The 21,212-nt window shown below is 30.6% G+C and overlaps 1 protein-coding gene across 9 annotated transcripts in view; it reads left to right on the forward strand.

The window, feature by feature from the left end:
• The first annotated feature begins 19,424 nt into the window (after positions 1–19,424).
• LOC122860568 (protein tramtrack, alpha isoform-like) overlaps positions 19,425–21,212 on the forward strand; it is a 31,642-nt gene continuing 29,854 nt past the window's right edge. For 3 of the 9 annotated variants that reach the window (XM_044164433.1, XM_044164441.1, XM_044164438.1), the window contains exon 1: positions 19,485–19,781. The gene's annotated coding sequence lies outside the window, so the exon portion shown is untranslated. Of the gene's footprint in view, positions 19,782–21,212 lie in introns of all 9 variants that reach the window. The other 6 variants (XM_044164434.1, XM_044164430.1, XM_044164431.1 and 3 more) reach the window with 6 other exon arrangements.

A 21,212-nucleotide genomic window follows, 5' to 3' on the forward strand; every position in this document is an offset into this window, starting at 1 on the left:
GATATTTTTATTATTATTTCATTTCCTTTGTTCGTTAAAATAATTTCAAAGGTCTTTCAAAGATGGAGCTACTATCTTAATCCAGGGAAATTTACGAGGCAAATTTAAACAACATAAAAAATATCATGACAGAACATGAATATAAATATAGGTATATAAATTATTAAAATTTCATCAACATGTATCCAAAATTGAACATCCAAATTAGTGAGATCTAGTTTTTTAATTTTTTTAAATTTAAATAGTGACTAATAAAATTGACAACAATTTAATTAATTAATTATACCAAAATTTAATTTTATGACAAACATTATAAATTAACTATACACTCTATAAAAATATATTTTTTTTTTTTTCTATTTTCTAGTCTATTATTTTATTTATGATTAAATTAAATTAAAAAATGTAGATGGCGACACTGCAACTAATGATGAAAATCCTAGAGAGAGAGAGAAAATTATATTTTCATTTTTCCTCATTTGTTTTAATAATTATAAGTACATATTTGAGTTGAATTTGTTTTCAATGAAAATGAAAAAATATATAAAATAATTTTAAGTATTATATACGGATATTAGCATATCAGTTTACAAGATAACGACAGCTCGATAACGGAACAATTGATTTATCGTGGTAGTTAATGCTGAAAATACCCTTTGTCAAAGTCTTATTGACTGCATCATATGTAAGTATGTAACACACACATACATGGATGCTTGTTAATAATTAGATTAGAGTCTATTAAGGTCGTTGCTTGAAAGAAAAATTATTATTTAGTTTCTTGATAGTTTTTAAAAAAGTGAGGTCATTCATTAATTTCAAAAATAAAATAGTAAAATATTATATATTTAGATAAATGCGTCTAAATTTCTAAATTTCTCTTTATTACACACAGATTTTTTTTTCTTATTATACAAATATAAGGAATGTCATAAGGGCACAAGACATTTTTGTTTTATTTATATATATATAAAGCTAAAAAGTATATAGGTATATATATGCAAGGCGTTGAATATACCGTTACCCTCGAGCTCGCGGCTTTCGGTACTTTCACATTTAAAAACGTAGCTGGTTAAGTTTTAAGGAGAACAAGAGAAAGATTAAGACTTGTGTTTACTTTTGTCTTTTCTTTACATTTATATATGTTGACTCGTTGAATTTTTTTTAGTTTGGGGTGCAGCACCAACATCAACAGCATCAGCTATATCATATTTTTTGCCGCATTAATGCAATCTATATATATATGATATCATTATTATATTGTAAATGTGAATGATCAGTTTGACTTGGCCGGATGGAATATAAACCAAGCATGAATTACATGAGCATGAAAAATAATAATAATAATATATAAAAAGAAGGGAATATTTGAATGATATGGTCTTGGGTGTCTTGATGGCCGAGACGAGCCCTGCTTTTATTTTTTTATATATAATAATACATATATAAAGAATCCTCGGCTGTGCTTCAAGTAAGCAAGTAAGCAAGCAAGCAAAGCAAGCCTCAGTTATGCTATACTATATTTATATATATATATATATATATGCGCGATTTATCCGAGGGTACGGGGTGTGACGGGGACACACTGCTTCCACTGTCGCTGCTGCTGCTGTTGCTGTTGCTGAGGATGGCAAAGGCAATGCACTGTAAGGAGCTCACGACTCTACCCCTCCGCGCGCACCACCTCTTCACCCATGACGACAAGGCTTTTTTAAAACTTTTTTCATTCTCCCCTTTCTATCTCACTCGCTCTATCTTTATCTCTGTATACATACATATTATTTTTCATTTATTTATTTTTCTTCATGTATATATGATATGAAAATAGGGTGCGTTTGTTAATAATTATCTGTATTATATGTATATTTATTTATTTAAAAAATTCATGAAAATTGTTGCTATAAATTAATTAATTTTTTTGTTTTTTATTTACATGTAAATGATGTTATTTTATTGAATTTTGACTGTGATTAACATTATTGAGAGGTGAAAATTTTTTTAAAAAAAGGTCAATATAGGGTTTCATGGGAGCGGGGTTAATACAATTGCCTAATTGTATATGTATATATTTATATATAAATGGGTATTTTAAAACTGATTTAATTTTTAATGTATATATATGTGTGTATGAAAAAGGGAGAGATTTTCACAGTGTGGATATATATGTATAGATCGTTGGCTGGTTTTATAAATAATATACCCAGGTCGCATGGAGTTGAGTGAGGACGAAGTTTGCGGAAGTTACGACTTCCGGAAGGCGGTCGAGCTCGCCCCCGTTTCCGGTTCGCGATCAGTCTCGCGACCCCTTTGGCCCCACGTTCCAATAATATATTCGCCTTCATTCCTTCATATATATATATATTTATATTTATACATATTTATATCATATATCTATATATGTATACCTATGTATACACGTAACATGCTTTAAAATTTTTTTTGTAAATTAAAAATAAATAGATCAGACATTGTCATGGTAAATTATTTGTCACGTGTGACTGATGATGGTTAAATATGACAAAAGGCTTTATTTAACTATTTATTTATATGCACGCATACCTTTATCCTCAATGATGACAAACACAGGTGCATTGACAGGTAGATAGGAAGGTATAGGTATGTACCTGCAACACGGTTATGAGGTAAAAAAAAAAAAAAAAAGAGAAAGAGAAAGACTTGGGTTTTTTTTTAAAAAAAAAAAAAAACAAAAACAGGTGTGTTGGAGGGGTTATTTCATTTAAAAGTTTTTGTCGGTAAAAATATATACCTATATATATAAAAAAATATCAAGTCAGAGTTGCTGAAATAGAAAAAAATATAATAATATATAAAAGACAAGACAAGCCAAGTCCTCGTTCTCTCCTGTGAAACTTAACGTTAAAGACACGCGCTTCTAGCAGTCTCGTCTTGCTTGCACCTCTTGTGTCTGTTTTTGAATCTTCCTTTCTCTCATCACGTGCGTTTATATACGCAGACACACATACCTCTACACGGCCTATCATATATGCGTGGGGTCGTTGAACGAGCAGGGGGTATATACAACACATGTATAGCCAAGGAGAAAAATAAAAGCAAATATAAAAGTGGCTCTGCCAAGGCTTGGTGCCAAGCAACCCACTTTACGCCCGTCGTCCTCATCATCATCATCATCATCATGATTGCCACGTCTACATTGTCTATATACTACACCCTCTCTGCAGCAACACTGTCCTTGTCTTGATGTAAATAGATATACATTATTTTTCAAAGAGATATATAAAAGTTAGAGTTAAAAAGTTCTATGTAGACTATCTTGTTTAGCTTGTCTCTACCCTTTGGTTGCTTCACCAGTCAGTCACCACTGATCATGTCTATAAGTGTCACAGGAAATTCTCTCTTCTTTCAGCTTCTAGTCTGCAGCTATGCCACTATTCGACCAAACGCACATTTTATTTGCTCAACTCTATATCACCTCTCCATGCTCTCGCCCCTTTTTTTTTTTTTTTTTTTTATTTTCTCTTATATCCCTTTCACTATTTTTATCTATTCATTATTATTATTATTATTAATATTTACACAACAAACTCTAAGAAAAAAAGAAAGGGTCTGATTTTTTTCTTATCAGTGTTTTTTTTTATTTTTTCAACGCATATACATATATACCTCTACGAGTTAAACCATATCATTTTATTTATTTATTTTACCGATTTGTTGTATTAAAAAAAAAACATTTCTATTATAATGCAAATTTATACCATCTTATAATAATAATAATAATAATAATCCTCTATATGTATTTTTTATTTTCAAATGGTCGACCCAGATGTCTATTTTTTGGTTGCTCATCATCATGGGGTGGTAGTTTATTTTTAGATGAATTAAAAAAAAAAGACTAGAGTATTATTAAATAAAATGTTATTTTGGAAATTGATTTTCATTCACTGAATTAGATGAGGAAATAAATAAAAGTTGTTGAAAAAAAAAAGGATCATATTTATAATATATATATGGGAATGAATAGCCGTCAGTCTTTTAAAAAATATACGAAGAAAAAAGGCATACAACATATATGGACAAGAGTTAACTTCCATAAGCGGCAGAATCTTGTCAGATTACCGTTGAAAAGGGGATCTCTTGCAAGAAAAATTCCTAAAGTTTTATTTCTCGCGATGGTATGCGTATGAAGAAATCAACAATATATACATATATACATGTCCAAAGTTGATTTGCTCGTGACGATGATGATGTGGCTCCTGCAGGGTGGTGATTCTCAAAGTGGTATATGTTGTTGGTCCTCTGACTAGTCGTCATATCATTGGCATCAAAGACCGGCATGATGTTTGAGGATAAAAAGTAGGTAGGTAGGTAGGTATAGATATATATATATATATATAGTATAGTATAGTAGAGGTGGGTAGGCGGAAGTCGGCTTAACGGTAACGATACAAACCCAACTTATTTTTTCTTTTTTTTCTTCTCTTGCACCTTGATATGATGTTACGACGAAAAATCTCAACCAACCAATAAATTGTGATACCTCTTCTTTGCGGCATTGATATATCTTTTTTTTGTCTCTTTCTTTAAATTTAAATAGAATAAAAAAAAATATATAAATATAAAAACGTGTCTCACCTGATGATGATAACGGTTGACCTGAAAATATTAGGGACTCAATATTTGGAAGGATTGAGATTATGTAATAAAAAAAACAATATGTATATATATAGAAAAAATAAACTCTACTCGCAATACCAATATCAATAAATAGATATTGATACTGATATTAATATATATATAGGTAATAGGTATATTTACTCAAAAGTAAAAACAAGCAAGGTCGCGTATTTATGTAACGGAATGAATTATTATATATTTCATTTTATTGTCCATGTATACTGAAGCGCAACTATTTATATATATATATAAAAGTTTACGAAATCAAAACGCCCACCAGTTGATATCAGAGGCCTGAATAATTGTAGTATCACCCTCTTGCGTCTTTCACCTCGCCCACGTTTCACCACATTCCCCTTACACGTACACACCCATACACACAAAACATTTTGACCCTCATAATGAATAATCATAATTAAATCCTTTCTTGTATATATTTATAAAAATAAAATGATTAATTGATTTAAAATTAAATAATTATATGCGCGATATTATTGTCGCAAGCAGGTGATATACATATATATATATATTATGATTCCATGATCAACACATTATATAAAGCATGATATATATATTTATATTTATTAACAACTAAAATAGTTGGCAATTAGACCACTTGAATTAGCCATTATGACATAAATAAAATAAATTGAATAAAACATATAATCAAAAAATAAGAGGGTAGCTGCAGTGCATTTAGCCCTTTATACTATTTTATACATAAAGATGAAATAAATAAATAAAAGCAATAAAGCATATAAATATATATATGTATATAGGGTTGCTCAGTGTTAAACACAATAGTTTGTGACGAATGCGGGCCGTTGACCCTGGTGTATAAGTTGCCGCTCCCACACCACATAACATTACGTCAGACATATATGCATTTTGTCTATGTATATATAGCTAGACTAACTTCACTCTCTGCTGCAGCATTATTCTATATGCTCCACGAAGCCACTATATTTATTTATTTATTTATTTTATTGAGTGTTGTTGCTACAAAATAAAAATTTTCTCCTCAAATAATTCAAGGGTGTGGATTGACTTGCGTGCAGTATTTTTATGCTGTTGCTGCTGCACCATGTATATTCAATACATATTCTGGACTATATATTTTGCAATCTGTAAAATGACTATTTTCTTACAGCCCTTCCGTATAATAAAAAGACAATTGTCATCGATCTTTCGGGAATTCGATTGGTTGTCGATAAAAAAATTAATGAATATATTCATTCTAAGTCACTCGCAAGGATAAAAAAAACGAATACCTCTTCACTCATTTTATGTTCTTGATACAAATTTAATTTTTTTTTTCGAAAAACTTACGGAGAATTTTTGAAATTATTAGGCAAACATTAAGTAAAAAAAGTAAAATTTAAAAAATACCAAATACCTCTTCACTCATTTTATGTTCCTGATACAAATTTAATTTTTTTTTTTTTTTTTTTCGAAAAATTTACGGAGAACTCTTCAAATTATTAGGCAAACATAAAGTAAAGAAATTGAACTTTTCAGAATAACAAATACCTCTCTAGTCATTCTGTAATCCTGATACGAATTTAACTTTTTTTCGAAAAATTTACGGAGAATTTTTTAAATTATTAGGCAAACATAAAGTAAAAAAAGTAAAAGTTAAAAGATACAAAATACCTCTTCGGTTATTCTGTGACCCTGATATGAGTTTTATTTTTTTCGAAAAATTTACCGAGAATTTTTGAAATTATTAGGAAAACATAAAGTGAAGGAAGTAAACTTTGCAAAATAATAAATACCTCTTCAGTCATTCTGTAATCCTGATACCGATTGGCAATACTTTCGAAAAAAGAATTAGGCAAACAGAAAATTCTTAATCAAAATTAATTTGATAATTGCACTCTGTAAAATGAAATTTTTTTACAATATTATCATATTTAAAAAGAATTGATTTATTTTCCCCCTATTTATATAAAATTATCTGCTATGGAGTCAAACATTGATCGCGCCCTCATCTCTTGTATATTAATATAAAAATATATACAGACACAAGCTGTCTATAAGGGTAATTATATCGTACATACATCTATACATAGGGGTGATAATGTTTTTTTTTATTTACAATCATCTCTCAAAGATAAAATAACAATTTATGAAAAATAAAAAAAAATATGGGGGCGAAATAAAAAATATTAAAATAAAGGCCCCTTGAAAGCTGAAATTGAGAAATAGAATGTATATAGAATAAAATTGAGGGATTGAAATGAATTCTTGCAAACCCCGAGATGGTCATGATGTTGGTCACGGAATAATGTGGTTAAGTATATATGTGTATAGACTGCAGGATGAGAATAATATTATTATATACCTATATAACAAGGGGGAGAGAAAAAGTTGGTGTGAGTGCCAGGGCAATCTTTCCCTGGCCTTGAGGCAACTTGATACATACATACCATACTATACATATACTATATATAAAAGCAATAATTTGAAAGGGGAATGGATATCAGTAAACGAGGGATGGACCATCGAAGTACATAGTAACTTGGTCTCTCAGCAAAGTCGTGTGGCAACCTGTTGCAACCCCCCAGACTTGTTTTCTCCATCTTTATTCAAATCATGAATTTTATCTCTGTTATAAATGCGTGTGTATGTCTGCGTTGGATCGCAGTAGGAGGTAAATAGAAAGACAAGATGAGATGCCGCACGCAAGGTACATCACGCATTCACACACACACACACATATCTCAAAATAAGAGGGTAAAAAAATGTATATACGTAGAAAGGAGAGGAATGAAATAAAACAAAAAAAAAAAATTGTTTTTTAAGGGGCATCGTCGAGCACGTAACCCTCGTGGCACATTCACAATCAAGTTAGGGTCTCCTTGAGGGAAGAAACGTCTCAGGTACCTGTTCAAGTCTGTCTCGGGTAGCCCTCGACAATCGAATCGAAATCGAAATGGTCTACCAAATTCCCCTGCATCTACCTGATTTGAATATAACATAAAAAATTTCCTCATCTACATAAACCATAAAGATATATAAATAGACGCCATGTGTTTTATAAAAGGTTTTTATTTAATATATATATTTCAAGTACAGTAATTCTAAAAGCCAAAACGCAAAATTGTTCATAAAAATAAAAATATTATAAAAATATTTCAACCAAGGATAGAAACAAATTCATCATACAAATAGCACGCCACAACAAATGTATCTCGTTATTATTTGTTTTACATACAATAAAATAAAAGTACCTCATCACTCAATGGGGCAATTATATTATTATTATCATTTTGTGCTATGGCCATTGTAATTTTAAATATGTTTTGTATTTTATAACATAGCCAGGAAATCCAATAAATTGCTTAAAATTACTATGGTACATAAATTTTCAGAGGATCATTAATTCAGTCCATAATCAAAGTATTCAGATAAAACAGCAAAAGATATTTTTGTATGCAATGATAGAGTATTTTAAATTTAAAGTTTCGTGCAACATTTATTACAAATAGCACATGACAAAATGCTATAATATAATTTTTAATTTTTCAAGACTACAATGCTTTAATAAAATATATATAATATGGTTCTATGGTAATGGCAATATATATGAAAATTTTCCGTATATATGCTACATTCTCATGCCTTTTTTCCCCTTCAATTTATAAAAATAAAAAAATTATCCTCATCTACAAGATAAACCACTATAAGATATATATAGCACGCCTACTGTGTTTTTGTACAAGGGTTTTTTATTTTTCAATATATATATATGAGGCAAAGACGATTTAAGGAAGACTGTAAAAAAAGCCAAGACACGCATCACAAAAGGGGGCTGTAAATAATAAAAAAATATTATACAAATTATATATTCTACAAGGAATAGAAAGCCAGCAAAAGTTTACCTCCACAAAGGGAGTATTCACGCGCGTCAAAAGTCATCATACCATGACAACTTGTATATGTATTATTTTTTCCATAAATACATTCAGGGTGTAACCTGTTTCCTCTTCTCTTTTCTCAATGGGGTTAAATTTTTATTAAATTATATATCATTGTTGTGATTTACGTGCAGTGCATATGTATATTTTATAATATTTTCTTTTTTGTTTTTTAAATAACTATATAGCATACAAAATCCATCTATATTTTTTATATATCATATTATTGATCCTGATATAGTGATGTGATCAAGACAATAATTAATTAAAGTGGACAATGCATTTAATTTATTTGTATGCGTGTGTGTGGCTATGCATATTATATATATATTTGTATAAGAAAGAGAGAGGAAGATGAATTTAGTAGGTCAACGTTGTTTATTCGTTTTTTCCCCTCAAACATTTCATTACGTCATTAACCACACTGCCTACAAATATATAAATATAATTTTTATATACATAGAGAACATCACCACCACCTCTTTTGCTTAGCTATAATACATAAATACATGCGTATATATATTTATGGGACTCTTTTGAGTCTCTCTTGTTCATGTGTGTTGTACTATTATTTGTACTTGTATATATATGCATATAATTTTACGAGCCTTGATTCATATATAGTTAAATAAAATACTTAAATATATATACGTACACATTGACACAACTTGGTGTTGTTATTAATATTATTATTATTTAACTCTTTTTGACTCTTTTTAAGTGTTGCACTGTCTCAACAATGCGCAGTAAATTTTTCTAGTCGTTGGCAATATTATATATATAAAAAGGTTTCAAATATATATATGTATATTGTCCCATGGACAAAACCACTTGTCTCTTTGTATAACTTTTTTTTTTTTTTTTTTTTATTATTATCCTATTTGGAAAAGTCAATAATTCATATTTCAGTGTATAGATGTATACCTCGAGAGAAAGAAAAAATACTATTGGTATATTATAAATAGAAAAAAATAATAAAAATTTAAAAAAAAAAACGGTAAAAAAAACTAAACAGGTCCTCGAACTCTATGGGATGTACTTCTACTGTCTCTGCAGTGAGAGGGAAAGAAACTTTTAGGAAAAATCTCATTCTCTTTTCTTTCTTTTTTTTATTTTTTTTTATTATTTTGTGTTTGAGTCAAATAATTGAAGCCACTATATACTATTGACCATTATTATTATTAGTGTATTGAACAACAACTAGGCACCATGTATAATGAAGCAACAATATATAGGTATACCAACCACCTTGGTTGTTGAATCGGTAAAGAGATGAATAATTGTATATTATTGTTATGAAAAAAAAGAAAAAAATATAAAGAAATTATTACTGGTGGTGCATGCAGTTGGCGTTGGTGTGAAATGAAAAAAATAGTAAAAACATTTTAAAATAGAGATGATGACGGTGATAATGATAATAATGAAAAAATAAAAAAAAAAAAAGGCAATACCACAATGACGATTGCAGAGAGGGCACAAGAAAAAATAAAATAAAATAAAATTACGAGTCGCGACAAAGACAGAGCCAACAGGGGCATGATGTGGGTCGGGGTCGCCTTCACATCCATATATATATTTTTTTTATTATATCCAATTAACCATACTACCAATCTCACATTTTATATTTATTTTATATACTAGATTTTTTTGATGCATCTATCATATTTTCTAATTAATAATAATCATAATAATAAACGAGAGAAAGTATTTCAGGATAACTGTTAATTTTCCACATAATGCAATACTGTAAATCTTGGCTTATTCATCACAAACAAGGTGTTGAAAATATATATATATATATATATAAATATACTGCGTATAAAGGTGTGTACGCATAAATTAATTTTTTTTATTTCTTTTTTTAATGGCTGACGATACAAGTGATGATCTATTTGGGGTCTCTCTGGGTGAGTCAGTCAACAATAAGACAGACCCCTCCACGGTAAAATTCACCTGAGACCTGCAGCATTCTCCATGAAAAGAATGAAATTGTGGTACAAGTAGAAAAAGCCACTTATATATATACCTATATATAATGAAAAAAAAAAAGGTAAAATAAGATGAAGCCGAGATAAAAAATACATACATACAGTAAAAGTGGATGGGAAGTAGAAAAAAGTCAGGTTGAGAAATAAAAAAAAAATAAAAAAAAACTATAATAGACGAAAGAGATGAAGAAGAAGGCAATTGGTAATCGAGAGGAATCCGGGAATTTAGAACCGTTCAAGCAGTTGGCTAGAACTACATCAGACACAAGGTCGTTGTCCTTGGGGGATCAACGACCCCTTGAGCATCGACAGAGGGATGCGTCGACGACGACGTCGTGTGGAGGATTTATCAGACATATGTATTTGTGCACGACATATAACATTGCGTAAAGTACTCTGATAGGCAACAAAAATAATAAAAAGCATATGTGTTACCCTACCCTATCCTACCACACACTACACTACACTACCCTAGCCTACCAAGCTATTAGCTGCAGGGGTTGTTTAAATAGAAAAAACAGTATGTGTGAGTGATAGAGGGATATACTTTATCACTTTGCGCCTCAACAGCAAAACCATCAGACAAAAGTGAAAATGTCTGCTGCAACCGACCAACCAAAAAAAAGGAAAAAATATATATAGACATAGGGGTTGCAATGGAAGCCAGTCCGGGGGTGAAAAAGACGTAGGTATATTATTATTATTATTATATAAATGTGAGGTTGGGCTAGGCTTGGGGGATGTCATGTGAATAGCCCCGAGACGTGCTAAAGCTTGTATAGTTTTGTCGTCGTCGTCATCATCGTCGTTGGCATTGTACATATAAATATATATAAGGGTGTAAGAGGTATGTGCAGTATATATAGTAACATTATATATATATAGTCTCTCCCTCAGCAACAAGACTGTCTACTACTGCTGCTGCTGCTTGTCCCTCCCTGCCCATCCAACTGAACTTCTCAAATACACACACATAAAGACACAAATGTACTTTTTTTATTATTCTTTTTCTTCTTGATTTTCATCTTGTTTTTCTTGTTCATCTTATTTTGATATTTTTTTTTTTATTTATTTTTTTGCCGAGCAAGACGTATTATATAGATATTAAGACTCACGTGTATATATATATATACATATATACATAGGAATAACCAAGGAGGGGAACAAACAAACACATAGCAGTCAAGAAGATTAGGGTTGGTTGGTTGGTATTTCTGGGATGCACAACGTTTTTTTTTATTTTTCTATTTATATATTGTAATAATAATAATAATAATAATAATGATGATAATGATGATAACGACTTCAAGGAGATACAAAAACTTCAAGGAGGGTGCATTCCATATCTTTTTTATTATTTTATTTTTAGCCAAGAAATTATAATAAATAGCCACCTGTTGAAATATTTAAATCACTGTAGTTTACTATGCATGTATATGTATGGAGAAAAATAATTTCATCTTTTTAAAAAGTTTTTTCATTAAATATAATTATGTGCAAATAAATTGCACGCATTATTTTAATTTTCATAAAAGCAAGCTTCAATTTTTTTCATTGTTGTTATAGTATAAAACCAAATATAATTGTTATATTGGATTTTTTTCTTCCCCCAAAAATATACTTGAATTTTATTGTTATTATTATAAAAATAAGAATTTACCCGTACGTTTATATTTAGCAACATCAGCCAGTGCCCTTTTTCCCATAGATATATATATACTATAATGGCAAAAAGAAAAAACTTGGCTACATGTATAGTATGGGTTGTTGTTTTTTTTTTTCAATCAGGATTCGATCAATATCTGAATTTTACCACCCTCATATTTTATACACGGCCATCATAATAATATATTTATGTATATATGTATATATATATACCAGCATATGCCTGTGCTGATCAATGTAAAAAAAAAGACCCTCAAGTTAAATCTCAAATGACTGTCAAATCTAAATATAAATCAACCCTCAAAATCATTAAATTTTATAAATAAAATCAAAGTTTTTTTTTCGTAAAATGATTTTTAAATCTTAAACTTTGTTTTTAAATTGTATATATATATATGTATATATTAATAGATTGCTTAAGAGCAACTTTTACTGATGATATCAAGAATTTGGAAAATATAATTTTTTTCTGGCGAGTATACATCATCATCATCTACCTCTGGGCAAGAAAACGCGCATTGCCCCGCAGAGATTCAAGAAGCATCGTCAGCCAGCTTTACTTTGCTTTGCTTCACTCGTAGAGAGAAAATCGAGCCAGGGAGCAATGTCCCTCGAGAGTCAACCCCCTTCTTCCCAACGTTTAAGTATGGTATGCACGCCGTTATATGCCAACATAGCCGGCGGTTATACGACGGCGACGGTGACGGCGACGACGACGACGACGACGCCGACCATGGCTTCTTTTTATTCAACTCATCAAATCTTTTTCTCACTTAAAAACCTCGTCTTCAACAAACCATCAATTTTATTTATTTATTTATTTATTTATAATACACTTTTTTATCTCTTGCTTGCCTTTTTTTACTTGGCCAATTCTCCCTTGGGTCAAAAAGAAATAAAAAAATATAATAATTCCCAAAAATATCCTTATTCTGAAAATTCAAAATTGTGACGACCCTTCTATTCTTGTGTCCCACGATGTCTTCTTTTTCACTCAAATAAATTAGTCTTGTATTTTTTTATTTTTTCATCATCTTCTTCTTCATTTTGCCCCTTTCAAATATGTATTACTGTCCAACAGTTCAAAAAGATGAAAAATTACTCAAGATGTTATATAGGTATATATATGTATAGAGAGTAAAAAGATATGTTTAGACAAAGAAAGAGTGAGGAAGTTGATAAATAAAAGAGATGAAAAAACAACTGGTTGACAGGCTGCAGTATATAATATCCTTCTTGTTTTTCCTTAATAATAATAATAAAAGTGTATAAAATAATGTTGCAACTATAGTTGGTGGTTTTCTTGGAATTGTGGTTGGTCACAGTCGACATCATTTCAGTCAGGATAAGGGTAATCTCTTGAGTCTTGCTGATTATTTATATTATTATTTTTTTTTCAAGTTTACTCATCGTTTTTTATTTGATGATGACACTGTACGCAACAAAATGCGCGTTACATATAATATATAGATGATAAAATAATATGATATATATGGGGGAGAAACGATGGCAATTGTGAACCCTCTTTATATACGCACGTATATATATGAAAAGCAAAACAGTCATACCGCGATATCATGTGCACATATACAATACATATATATATACACACAATGCGATAATTGTATTCTTGATTCCCCTTGTCCTCGCAGAGCAAGTTTGTTTGCACGTGACCTCGCTCGAACCCTCGCACCAGGACCCCAGAAACACGCATAACAAGAGATGAGTTGAATTTTGAACTTTGTTGGACTGACAAATAGCTGAGCAATGAAATATATATAATATGTGTGTCATTGACGCCTCTCTCTCTCTCTCTCTCTCTATACTTGGTTTTTTTTATTATTTTTATTTTTATTTTTTCACATATTATTTGAGTTTGGTTTTGTTGGGGTGAAACATCTATATGTATATATATCATATACGCACCAAAGTACCAAACTCGATAAGATATCCCACGCTTTTGCTTTTGCTCTCTTAAAACTTTAACAACTGGCTGCGACTTAAACATTACATCCTTTCAGTAAAAAAATGTTTTTTTGATACCCTTTTTATTTTTTTTAATTTTATTTCTTTCCACATATATATTTTTTTGTGACCACTTGAAAAAGGGATAAATCATGAATACTTTTAAATTTTCTTTACCCATAAAACCCGGAAATCGTTAAATAAAAAAATTCTTCTAATTCTTGCTTTCATAAATTTATTTATATATATATTTTATTTTCAAAAATTTTATTTTTTTCTCATTATTATTATTTTACTGTAAATAAAATATAAATTTAGGGTTAAATGAAACTTTGATCTTGAATAATTCTTAGAAATATATATGTTAATATATATATGATACTAGCTGTCACTGTATAAAATATATGTGGAAGTGTGTTTGAAGTGGTTTGAGATAACAGAAAGACTTTGTTATCTTGTGCTTGAATTCTTGGACTCGACATGTTATGCAATATGTACAGAGCAAAGTAGCGTCTCTTTTTGCTATGGCAAATAATATTCTATATAATACTCTGAGCTGTGGGCGTTAAATGCCTCGCACTTTTCGTGATATCATACGTACAATGCTGCAACAGTATCAATCTCTATATTTCAGCAACTCACAAATTTGATGACTTTTTAGTATATGATCGATCATCAAAAAAAACAAATATAAATAAATAAATAAATAAGTAAATGCATAATCATCAAAGTGTATATGTGTATGTGTATATTATAAGTGCAGAGTTTTTGACGAAGAATATAAAAGGATCGTTGTGCTTGTCTGCCGCCTGGCTGACTGGTTGCCTGATGCGTGTGCATATAACATAACGGACAGAGCAATCTTGTGCTGCAAAATGAAACAGTCGCATATATATATGAACCATAAGAGGGCGTATGCATGATCACTTTTTATATTACATTATATATACAACTTAATATAAATACATATATACTGCAATTCAATATCTGATATATGCGTAAAATAGAGTAAAGATGATTTCATAAAAATTTAATATCAATGTAATTCATCAAAGAAAAATCATAATCATCTATATACGCAATGTAAATAAAATATATTCTCAAGTATTATTTATTTATAATATATAATATAAAATCAGTTTAATGCGGTAAAAATATTATAAGGGTCCATGCTTCCTCCTCGATATATATAATTCCAAGAAAATATTTCTCAAGTATATATAAAAAAAAGAAAGAAAGAGGCAGGCAGCAACCAGCAAGTCAGTGGGAACACATCGCATATCGCTTCGTTTCCTCAACCCTTTTTGTTCTGATTACGTCATGTTAAAAAAGCTATTTGGGGTCAACACCCCGATTGTGCGACACGTGTAGTATAGTGTACACTCTTCTTTTTCTACTTGTTCTTCGTCTTCGCATCTTCCTCATCCAACTCCTTCACATCATCTCTTTTTTATTTATTATCTTCCTCAAACAGTCCCTTGCCCAGTGCCTTTATATACATATATACATGTCTTTCTTTTTTTTTTTTTCCCGCACTTGTCTTCCCTTTGGCTTCTTTACGTAAAACGTGCGTTCGTTTTTCCCGTTTTTTTCTCTTTTCCCCGCGATCCTATCCTTTCAAAAACTTTGAAAAACATTAAGAAAAAAAAAAAAAAGTCGCATATCAGCTTGTTTGACCGTTTCTCTGTATATAATATCATAGCTATATAGTATAGCGGGTCTCTCGACAACCCTGCTTTGAAGCAGTGCGCGTGATTGTTGTTGACGATGATCATGATGACGAAGAATGAAACGACGCCATTACTCTTTGGCCTCCTTTTTCTCCAAATATACATATGTATATTTTATCTTGTTTTTCAAACATCCACCACTTGTATATAATTTTTGCTTTCAATAGAATAAAAAAATATTTATATATTAATTTGAATTGATTGATTATTAATTTTAACTGCAGGCAGCTACTTGTGCGTATACATATATTTATATATAAGCATGATCAAGCACGTGACTTGAAAATTCATTGTCAAAAGTGAAATGAATGTTCTATATATATATCAATTTTACGTTACATGGAGAGAGAGAGAGAAAAAAAAAAATAATAATAATATATTTTTCTCTCCGTGTACAAAGCTAACGAGTGGTAATAGAAGAAATACAATAATAGGAGGAGGAAGAGGAGGGAGTGCCCGTATAGTCATGCCTTCTCGCCACTCAAAAATATAATACTTCACTTGATTTTGTTGTTGCTGATATGTGAGCGAATAATCCGTGGGTGCGAACTCACAAACAAACTATTGCATATATAAATATATATTGTATAAAATTTATATTTATAAGAGACAACTATATATATAGCACTAGTAATATACATATATCATAATATATATAAAAGTATGTATTGCTAGAATGATAAAGCCAAGGACACACCAGTAAACATATTCCATATATAAAAAACTATACTAATAGAATGAAGGAGCAAGTGCGAGTGAGTTAGTTTGTTGACAGAGATGAAGAAAAAAAAAAAGAGAAGTTGGTGGTTGGTTGGTTAGTTGGCTCTCGATGATCGTAGGTATGCCATGTAAAAGAAAAAGAAGTTAAACCATCAAGTAAAAGAGAGAGAGCGAGAGAGATATATATATATAAGAGGTTTGCAACTCTCGATAGTATAGCTTCCTTTAGCCCCAATCGACATAGTAAAATTGTCCCCACCCCACATGATTGTCGTTAAAATAAAAATTAAAGTTGCGCCATTCCAAGAATCATCCATCCATCTATCCATCCCTTGCCTTTTTTAACTCTTATTTCTTGGACTTTGGACTTGCATATACTATATATAAAAAAGCATCGTTATACTCATCTCTCTTTCTCCAACCCTTTTAGTTAACTACACATGCGGAAACATGAATATATTTGCCCTGTCCTGGTCTCGCCTTTTATTTCTATGTTTGCTTTTTTGAAAATATACTATACTACATACTATACTTTAAATTTAATTTCTCACCCTATATAATATACAGTCTTTTTATATTGTTTATTGTCACTTGAATATATGGATAGCTAAATAAATAGCCAACTCATACATATATTGTTTACTGTTACATAACTATTAAGTTAAAAATTTTTTTTTAAATAATATTTTTCTAAATGTTGTTTATAATAAATTAAAATACTGCATGTGCGTCGAGTTTTGTTCGCATGCCGGAATAAACGTGTCAAGGTAACAAAACAGCCAAGTTGTTTTATAGTTGCGTTGTTTACTCAGTAGTTATATATATACTAGTATAGCCGTAGTCACAGTTGCTATTGCACATCTCACGATTAATGTGAACAAGGATCAACTGCATGAGGAACAACACTAATTATTTTTTAATTCTTCTAAATTTCCATACTATATAGTCACTAACAAACATTTTTATTTTTATTAAAATATATCAGTTATTTTATTTTTTTTCTTTTCTACTTTTCATAATCTTATTCATCAAGTGCAAACACAGCCAATGTTAACACACTCACACACATATAGATTAAAAGTATCAAAGGATATAAAGCTTTGAAAAAAATAAAAATAAAAAGCACGAATATATATATAAAAAAACTGCACGTACAAGCATCACCCCTTTTCATAAAATAGTTTGATAGGATAGTAATATCAAAAGATCGATGAAAAGTTTTATATTTACACTCAAGCCAGAGTATAATATCAGAAAATAATATTTAAGCCAAAAAGTACTGTACATGCAGGGAGGTTTGTAATGTTTAACAGGGCAGAGTTTTTATATTTAAATATGTTTGCATGTGAGAGAGTCTCAGTTGGTTTGAGGTTGAAATCGCTGTATGGTAGTACATATATGAGTCAAGTTAAATATAGTGAGAAAAATATATATAGAGAGTAGAGTTGCCAAAGAAAAAGGAGGAGGAGGATAAAGAGGACAACAAACAACAACAGTAATAATGACGACCAAGACGACCAAGACGACCAAGACGACGATGATGATGATAAAGGGGGCAAAGAAGGGAGGGTTGGTACGACGCCCTGAGGGAAAGAAAGAAACCGAGAAAGGATGATTTTGAGCAGGGCGATTCTCAACATAACAACCCACATATATACATTATACACACTCCCTACTCAAAGATATCATAAATATAGGTACGTGAGAACGTTGAGGGAGGCTATATTATTATTATTATAAAAGGAAAGAGAAGAGTCGTTACCATCCCGCAAAGAACAAAGCGACCAAAATAAATGCTCAGTTTTTTGGTCGAGGGTAAGGTTTTTTTTATGCTTCGAAATACATACATATATATATAAACAAAAAAAAATAAATAAATAAATTAAAAATGAATTAAAAAAAGAAAAAAAAAAAAGACAAATGAACCCCGTTGCGAGGCCAATGCAAAGAAATATAACACGATACGTGCGACAAAGGCAAGATGTTGATGATGATGATGATGAAGAAAAAAAAAAGGAAAAACAAACTGGCCAAAGGGGCAGCAGCACAAGTGAGTAAAAAAGAGTTTAGCAACGAAACAACCAACACGAATAGAAGAGGATATAGTTTTTTTATATTCATAGGAAATTGAAGCAAGTTATATACAAAGACTAAAAGAGGGTAGAGAAAGCAAAAAAAAAATAAAAATAAAAAAGATAAAAGTAGTTGGTAGAGCGTCAGAGGCATTTTACTGTGAGGGGTGCCATCATCCTCCTTTACCTTCTTTTTCTTTTTCATTTTCTACTGGTTGACGTTGTCTTGCTTCCTCTCGTATGAATATCATGTGGATGAGCCAACTTTGGTCTGACCGGTCTCTGATGGCCTTTTACTACTTACAGCGTATCGTGTCTGTCTATTTGCCAGACTTGATATTTATTTTTCTCCTCTCGTTTTAAAAATTGAGGGGGCGAAAGCTATTTGTATTTCTATCTTTTATTATTATCAATTTTTATATTTTACACGACTTGAATTTTCTATTTGAATATTTCTATTTATTGGATTATTATTATTATATCCTTGTAGATGCTGGTTTGGTTGAATGAGGGCGCGTAAATAAGCGGGTGTTGGTTGGTTATCATGGAAGTGGTGATTTTTGTTGATTGCATGAAATTCCCAGTCTCTTTTCTTTTGATAAAATGTATAATATCACAATGTTTGTATGTGTGTGTGTGTGTACACGTTTATGTGAAAACCAGGGCGTAGGCAATATTTATACTTATTTTACTCGTATGAGGGCGCGCATTACACAAATTCATAATATCCGATTTTAGCCGATGTAACACGAGCCAAATAAATGTACTTGCTGACATGGCGTTTTAGCTCTTCTGCACAGATCAAGTTGCGCATCGTCGTCGTTTCTTCCCCAACGAACCAGCCAGCCAGCCAGCCAACAACGACGAGGACGACGACGACAACGACAACACCGACAAGAGTATATATAGTGAATATTGTATAGTATAGTATAGCATAAAACAGTGTAGGTGGGTAGGTGGATACAAGACACATTTATTTAGTTTGTGCAGTTGTGTGCAGTGGGTTCAATCATCAACCCTCGGGTTAACGCGGCCTATACATACTAGAATCCTGGATAAGATGCCAAGGTAAGACTAATAATAATAATAATAATATATTAAATACAACAACAACAACAACAACAACAAACTCCAAATAATAACATCAATATATAAACACACACATTGTCAAAACAAAATAATAATGAAAACAAATATTTTCAATTATAATTTTAATGATTATAAAATAAGCATGCCATATTAAAAAAATAGTTATATTATTATTATTATTATTATTACTATTAAGGTTATGACACAATTATCATATAACACATAAAAACAACCCAATATTTATATTTTTTTAATTAAAAGACTTAATAATAATAATAATATAATAATTTGTGCAACGGGTTGAAAAAAAAAAATAAAAAAGTGATATAGAAGAATATATGGGGTGGAGCACGGCAGCAGCACAAAACTCACGAGTCTTTCGGAGGATGTGAGTGGGTGGTGGTGATGGAAGGGGGGTAAAGTAGTAAAGGAGGTAAAGGAGATATACATTAAGAGGTAGTGTGAGAGAGGTAAAGAGGGTTAAGAGAAAAAAAAAAAAAAATATATATATATATGTATCAAAGTGGTAGTGATGGTGGTGATGAGTGTGTCTATATGTATATGTGATATCAATGATTATATTACACACGCGGTTCTTTCAATAAAATTGGAGCCAATGTGATATTGATGTTGTCATTGTTTAATTAATATACATATATCCAAATATATAAAATACAAATTTAGATATATTATTAAATAAATTTGTCCACCACTGTTAATTGAAAAATAATGATATCATCTTAATTGAGTATTATTATTAACTTATCAATAAAGTGTCTTATCATATTATGACGATGGCAGTCATGTTTGGTACTATTATTATTATTATTATTAATCTTGCTAAGAAATACATCAAGTGCATTTGTTTAAATATTTTATTATTAGGTACATATAACAAGTCTAGTATTGCAATAATTTTAAATCGTAAAAAATAAATTGAAAAATAAAAAATAAAAAAATCAAGTAAGAGGTACATGATCGGTGTCAAACTCGCGGGGGCCGTGCAGGGTCGTTGCCATCGGGTATACTACCCCAGCGCATACAAACATACAACATGCAAACACATACACACATATACATGTGCTATATAAATATAGATAGTTATAGGCATGAAATCGATATTTTACAAAAACTCTAGAGCCACAAATTCAAAAACTATAATATGTATTTGAGATAGTTGTTGTCGTTGTCGTAAGGACAGAGGGATAAAAATGACGTAAATTAAAATATTTAAAAAATACTCGTAAATTTAAATTCCATATATATATGTTTAAAAATAAATAAATAAATGCATGTGTGTGTGTGTGTGTTATTGCGAGAGAATGAGTGAGTGAGCAAGATATAAGAGGTGGTTTGCTGGCTGTTGGTTATTATTACGGGTTGCGGGTTGCTTTATACCACGACTCACGA

This window comes from Aphidius gifuensis, linkage group LG1, assembly GCF_014905175.1.
Source record: "Aphidius gifuensis isolate YNYX2018 linkage group LG1, ASM1490517v1, whole genome shotgun sequence".
Classification (NCBI taxonomy): domain Eukaryota; kingdom Metazoa; phylum Arthropoda; class Insecta; order Hymenoptera; family Braconidae; genus Aphidius; species Aphidius gifuensis.